The sequence below is a fragment of the Triticum dicoccoides genome, chromosome 2B, assembly GCF_002162155.2.
Source record: "Triticum dicoccoides isolate Atlit2015 ecotype Zavitan chromosome 2B, WEW_v2.0, whole genome shotgun sequence".
Classification (NCBI taxonomy): Eukaryota; Viridiplantae; Streptophyta; class Magnoliopsida; order Poales; family Poaceae; genus Triticum; species Triticum dicoccoides.
Window position 1 is genome coordinate 367,036,404 of NC_041383.1, and position 7,491 is coordinate 367,043,894.

Genomic DNA, 7,491 nt, shown 5'->3' on the forward strand with positions numbered 1-7,491 from the left:
TCCCCAACCGCATCATCACCGACAATGGCTCGTAGTACACCAGCAACTTTTTCAAAACATATTGTGCTAACCTTGGAACGAAGATATGCTACGCCTCAGTGGCACACCGATGGAGAAATGGCCAGGCCGAGCGGGCCAACGCAGAAGTCCTGAGGGGGCTTATGACCAGGACCTTCAAGAAGAAGCTCAAGGCCTGCGGCAGGGGCTGGCTCGACGAGTTGCAATCCGTGTTGTGGTCCATCCGCACCACCGCGACCAAGCCAATGGGAGAGACGCCATTCTTCCTTGTCTAGGGAGCAGAAGTGGTTCTCCCTCACGATGTTAAGCATCGCTCCACGCAGGTCCTGGCGTTCGACGAGGCACGACAGGACGCCACACGGGGGATGGATCTCGTGCTAGGGGAGGAATGCCGCCGACAAGACTCACTCCGGGCGGCAAGGTACCAGCAGGCGTTGCGGCGGTAGCACTACCACAGCGTGCGCCACAGGACATTAGAGGTGGGTGACCTCGTCCTGAGGCAGGTGCTCTCGAGGGAGGGGCTGTACAAGCTCTCTCCCATGTGGAAGGGCCCGTTTAGGATTGCCCGTGTCTCCGGGCCCAGTGCTGCACGCCTGGAGACACAGGACGGGGTCCCCATCCAGAACACCTAGAACATCCAGCACCTCCGGAATTTCTCCCCCTGAAGAAAGCCTCCGGCCTGTGAAGCAAGGCTCTGGCCTGTGAAGGTCTCCGCTCGTGACACTCTCACGTAATAATGAGTGGGGCTGTACACGCCCCGAAGTCTCCTGAGAGCCGCCCTGGGGCCTCATGGGGGCTCCGTTTCACGTCTTAGTGGTAGCACTTAGCTCTGCACTGGTGAGAATACTAGTTTAGGTGCCGGACACGGCTGTTCATTTGCTTTCCAAAGTTGCTTGCAGCATTTTAGTAAGCTTTCAATGTATTTGGTATTTTTGAACTCTGGTCCCTCGAGTTGTTTTCTTCCTGAGTCGTTTTCTACCTGAGGGTGTGGAGGAGGCGGCAGTCGCCCGTCGCTTCCTCTCCCACACCTCGCGCGTGGGGCTAGGCAGGTGTGTGCGCCTTAGGCCTCCCCTTGCAAGCACACACCGCGCCGAACCCTGGTGTTCCGGCCTCATCCTCGCGAGGACCCCTCGATCAAGCTCACAGGCACCAGCACCAATCATGTTCGTGCCTCCCGGGCAGTGCGACGCGGTGTGTCAAGTCCGAGCTAATCTATGGCAGGGGGCTCACATAAGAAGGAGTGAGCCGCTCGACAGTCTTTTTCTTTTCTTTTGAGAGCAGCCCTACGGCGCCACATCGGCAGCTCTTGAGACCCCATGACTCCCCGGGAAGGGGGCCCCATCATTACCTGATGCCAAGTCCTCGTGAGGCGGAAAACTGCTATGCACATACCAAGCTAAGTTATCCTACCCTTGCCTATCAAGAGCACAAACATTACGACACTGCATTAAGATAGCAGGCATAGCATAAAGGGCATAGCTGCCATAGTTCATTACACACGCCAGCAGGGTACACCATCTTTTTTCGAATTATAGGAGAAAGGAAAGGCTAAACAAAGAGGGCCTGAAGGCGTACAAATCCGGCACCAGCACCGCATCCTCAAGTAGCGCCTCAAGGTGCCGGTCTTGAGTCCAAGTTCGCCGGGCCCCAGCCTCACGTCGGGCTCCTCTCCAGCTTCACTGGGGCGCCGCAGCGGGACGAACCACCGGTGTCCTCGACACGAGCACGACGATGCAGAGGCCGATCGTAGCCACCACTGCTGGAGCTCTCATTAGAGGAAGAGCTACCGTCGCGGGAGGAGGAGCACGCGCCGCCAAAACCAAGCACGCCATAGCCACTTCGTCGTCGCTGCCATCCTCCAGGCAGCACCCCACGCGGCGGCCGTCCTCCCTAAACACCCTCACGTCGAGGGTCGCCAGGCCATTGTACTTGAAGTGAAGATTGCACCTTCCGCCCAGACCTCACGCATGGGAAAATGTCTTCCAGCCTCAGGTCAGGACCACGCTGCCGGAAGCGGCGACCTCGGCCCCGACCCATGAAGCTCTGCTGCAGCACCCGTCAGCCTTCAGCCAGAGGCCACCGAGCCCCAAAGAAGGAAGCTCGCTGGAGAAGAAGAGCGAAAGTGGGAGCGAGGTGCCGGCCGGGCTCTCTGACCACACCGCGAACTCAGGGAGCACGTCCAGCGAGGAGAAGCGTGGCCGAGGCGGGTGCACGATCCCGGCATGCCTCCCTTCGTCATGGGGGCTGCTCCGAAGCCGGTGCCCCCCGCCGCGGGAAGAGGTGCCATCGCGGGTGCCAAGAGAAACGCCGCCTCTGGGGGGTGCGCACCCGCGCCCCCTAGAAGCTGCCGCAGGAGCCGCGGTGTGCTTGCAGGGATGGTCGCGGTCCCTCTTAGGAGGTTGAGAGGCTAGCCCCTCCTTAGAAGCTTTCCCCTTCTCGACCACTGAAAACCTCCTTGGCGACGCCATTGGAGCAAGGTGGGGAAGAGAAGAACCAGGCGGAAGCAAGACGAAGGAAAGATGGGTGTGGGGCTACGCCCGCTCGCACATTTATAGCCAGGAGAAGGTAAATCATCGGCCTCCCACGATCTCCAGTAATGATGATTCTCTCTGCATGCAGCATGCAGTTGTCAAGTCGAGCAGTTGCCGAGGCAGCGTGGGGAAGCAGAGTCGCCCACTTCCCATCAATTGCCACACTTCATCAAGGCCGCAGGTGGTTAGGGCCCGCGGCGCTCTACACTTGCCCTTTGGCTTCACCTGGAACCAAGTCCGAGCACGCCTTGGGCCCGGGGGATACTGTCGGCATCCTGGATATGGGGGTATCTAGCCTGCCTGCCTGCGGCCCTCCATGTGGCTTCATCGACGGCCTGGTACGGCCCAGCTTCAGCATCAACAACACAAGACCCTCGCGAGGTGGACGACGCCAAGACCCCCAAGGGGATCGGCCTCCTCAGGCTGGCTCTCGAGGGGCGGAGAGTTCTATGCAAGGTTCACCTTGCGAGGCCCAGCTAACGTAAGCCATGATGACCAAGGCCAGGCAGGCGTCAGGCGGGTGCAGAGCGCAGGTTTCCTCTTCGATGCAAAGGAGGCAAGCCACATGCGCGCGGTCCTGAGGAATCTACCAAAGGTTTCCATTCTGGTGCAACAAGACCAAGACCGCCAGGACGGCAGGACGGTGGACATCGCGAGCCCACCGCAGCGTCACGACCAGAGGCTTTTCGCAAGCGAAGGCTACTTTTGTCAGGAAAGCTGCACTACTTGTCCCCTTTCTAATCCGGCCATTGTGGGATCCCTTCCCGCCAACATTTGGGAATAGGACCAAGGCCACTATAAATAGGACTAGCCACCACGATAGAATGGGGAAGAAGACAAGTGGAACTAGCTCTCACCACACCTGCTCCCTGGAGCTCAAGAACACATCACCTCCTGAGGCCAGTTCATCCACTATACTAGTTCATCCTCAGCCCTGCGAGGCAATCCACCAAAATGCTGGAGTAGGGTATTACACCGCAAGGTGCCCCGAACCAGGATAAATTGTTGTGTATTTGTGTCTCTTTGAGCTTGATGCGCTAGGCTTAGGAGGATTGCGAGTAGGCAGGCTAGATAGGTTGAGATCTCTGCATGCACCCCAGAGTTTGAACCTCTCAAGGGTTTGTGGATCCCTTAATCCAACAGGTTTGAGCATTTTTATGTTTGATTGAAACCCTTTGTGCCATTTGAATCGGGAGCGCATGATGCTTAACACCTACCAACCTCCTCCCTAGGGGCATGCGAGTAATACATTGCTTTGAGGGCTAATAAAATTTTCACAATAAGTATATGAGTTCTTTATGACTAATGTGAGTTCATGGACGAATATAGCACTCCCACCTATCCACATATTGCTAGCCTCTCCAGTACCATGCATTGCCCTTTTTGACCTTGAGAGTCAGAGAAAAATTTGCTGGTGCATACAAAACCCGTGATATGATATGCTCTATCACACATAAGCCCCCTTATATCCTTCCTCAAAATAGCCACCATACATACCTATCATGGCATTTCCATAGCCATTCTGAGATATATTTCCATGCAACTTCCACCTTTCCGTCTTATGACATGTGCATTCATCATCATATTGGTTTGCATGATCATATAGAGATCACAGGGTATTTGTGGCAAAGCCACCATTCATCATTGTTATGCATGTTACGGTAGATCATTGCACATCCTGCTTCACTGCTAGAGGCATTCATATAGAGTCATTTTGTTACAGTTTATTGAGTTGTAAGTAGATAAAAGTGTGATGATCATCATTATTAGAGCATTGTCCCAGTGAGGAAAAGAATGATGGAGACTAATGAGTCCTCCAAAGAATGAGGATGAGGTTCCTGACTTACAAAAAAGGAAAAAACGAAAAAGAAAAATGAGAGAAAAATAGAGAAGGGGCAATGCTACTATCCTTATACCACACTGGTGCTTCAAAGTAGCACCATGTTCTTCATATAGAGAGTCTCCTAATTTGTCATTTTCATATACGCGTGGCAAGTTTTCATTATAGAATTTGGCTTGTATATTCCGATGGTGGGCTTGCTCAAACTCTTGAGGTCTTCATGAATAGGCAAGTTGGATGCACACCCAGTTAGTTTCAGTATTGATCTTACATACACTTATATCTCTAGTGCATCTTTTCCATGGTAAGCCCAACTCCTCGCATTGATATCGATTGAAAGGTCTCCTCATTGCCTATAGATCCGCGGAGTCGTGATATGTCTCCGACGTATCTATAATTTTTTATTATTCCATGCTATTATATTATCCATCTTGGATGTTTTATGTGCATTGTTATGCTACTTTATATTATTTTTTAGGACTAAACTATTAACCCAGTGCCCAGTGCCAGTTTATGTTTTTCCTTGTTTTTGTCTTCTATAGAAAATCAATACCAAATGGAGTCCAAACGGAACAAAGATTTTTGACAATTTTTCTTGGACAATAAGACACCCACGACGCTTCGAGGGGAGGCCAGAAGAGCTACGGGTGGGCCACAAGCTCACCAGGCATGCCCTACAGGCTTGTGCGCCCCTTGATGCTCCTCTAACCCTAATCTTTGCTCTACAAATACCCAAATATTCCCAGTATACCAGAGGGGCACCAAAAATACTTTTATGCCGCTGCAAGCTTCTTTTCTCGTGAGATCCCATCTTGGGGCCTTTTTCGGTACTTTGCCAGAGGGGGGTTCGATCACGGAGGGCCTCTACACCAACCTTGCAGCCCTTCCGATGACGTGTGTGTAGTTTATCACAGACCTATGGGTCCATAGCTAGTATCTAGATGGCTTCTTCTCTCTCTTTCATCTTCAATACAATGTTCTCCTCGATGTTCTTGCAGGTCTATTCGATGCAATCTTCTTTTGCGGTGCATTTGCTGAGATCCGATGGATTGTGGATTTATGATTAGATTATCTATGAATTCTATTTGAGTCTTCTTTGAACTCTTTTATGCATGACTAAGATAGCTTCGTATTTTGTATCCGATCTACTGATTTGGTTTGGCCAACTAGATTGATCTATGTTGTAATGGGAGAGGTGTTTTGGTTTGGGTTCAATCTTGCGGTGTCCTCACCAAGTGACAGAAGGGATAGCGAGACAAGTATTTTTATTGTTTCCATTAAGGAAAAAAAGATGGTTTTTTTACCATATTGATTCAATCTATCCCTCTACATCATGTCATATTGCTTAAGGCAGTACTCTATTCTAACTTAATACAGTAGATGCATGCTGGATAGCAGTCGATGTGTGGAGTAATAGTAGTATATGCAAGCAGGAGTCGGTCTACTTGTCATGGGCGTGATGCCTATATTCATGATCATTACCTTTGATACCGTCATAACTATGCACATTTTATCAATTGCTCAACAGTAATTTGTTTACCCACCATATGTGTTCTTTCAAGAGAGAAGCCTCGAGTGAAAACTATGGCCCCCGGGTCTATTTTTCTCATATTATTTTCAGATCTATAAAACCAAAAACCCAAAAATACCTTGCTGCAATTTGTTTACTTTTATTTAGTTTTGCACTTTTATTTATCTTTTATACCTGTCTCTATCATATCTCATCCTTGCAAATAACCGTGAAGGCATTGACAACCCCTTTTTCGCATTGGGTGCAAGTATTTATTTGTTTGTGTAGGTGCTATCATTGGAGACTTGTGTGTTCCTCCTACTGGATTGATACCTTGGTTCTCAAACTGAGGGAAATACTTATCTCTACTTTGCTGCATCACCCTTTCATCTTCAAGGGAAAAACCAACGCAAGCTCAAGAAGTAGCAGGAAGAATTTCTAGTGTCGTTGTTGGGGAGGTTCTACATCAAGCCTACCAAGTACCTATTATAAACTCTCATCTTTTGCATTACATTATTCACCATTTGCCTCTTGTTTTCCCCTCCCCCACTTCTAAAATGTTTTCAGAAAAATACAAAAATATTTTCCTTTATAATTGCCCTCTTTCCATTCTTATTTTTGTTTGCCTTTTCTTTGCTTGTGTGCTAGATTGCTTGCTCCGTCTTCATGTCCCAATCTAATAGTCTTGTCCTTTACCACAGAAAGTTGGAGGAAATTGAAAATAATGCAAAAGGTTTCATGTCCTTGAAGTTTGAGGATAATAGTTTCTTTAGGAACGAACTTAAACAACAAAACACTATGATTGAATATATCAATAAGGAGTTCGATGATGTCATTAAGGAAGTCTTTGGTCTTAAATCTCAACTTGCTCATATTGAAATTTAGTAGGCTAAATTTCCAATAAACAAACCACATTAGTAAATAAGATGGCTGCAAAACCTGAATCTTTGAACGATGAAGATCTTAAAGTGATTGGTGTGACTCCTATTGAATCTTTGTTTGCTAATATCAAACTTGATAAAGAAGGGACTGGAGATGAGTCAACTTTAGCTAGAAGGCGCCCCAATAATTTGGAGGGTGAAGATATTAATGAAAATTTTGATAAGTGTGGGCAAGGTCAAAACTTTAAGTAGTGATGACCCACTCTTTTGAATTTCAAGGACTTTAATTATGATAATTGTTCTTTGATTGATTGTATTTCCTTTTTGCAATATATGCTTAATTCACCTCATGCTTATAATAAAAATAAAGCTTTTACTAAACGTATCATTGATGCTATGATGAAATGTTTTGAAGAAAAACTTGAGTTGGAAGTATCAATCCCTAGAAATCTTTATGATGAATGGGAACCTACTACTAAGATTAAGATTAAAGATTATGAGTGCAATGCTTTGTGTGATTTGGGTGCTAGAGTTTCCACTTTTTCAAAAACTTTATGTGATGTGTTAGGTTTCTATAAATTGATGATTGTTCTTTAAATTTGCACTTAGCGGATTCCACTATTAAGAAACGTAGGGAAGGATTAATGATGTTCTTGTTGTTGCAAATATGAATTACGTGCCCATAGCTTTTATTGTGCTTGATATACATTG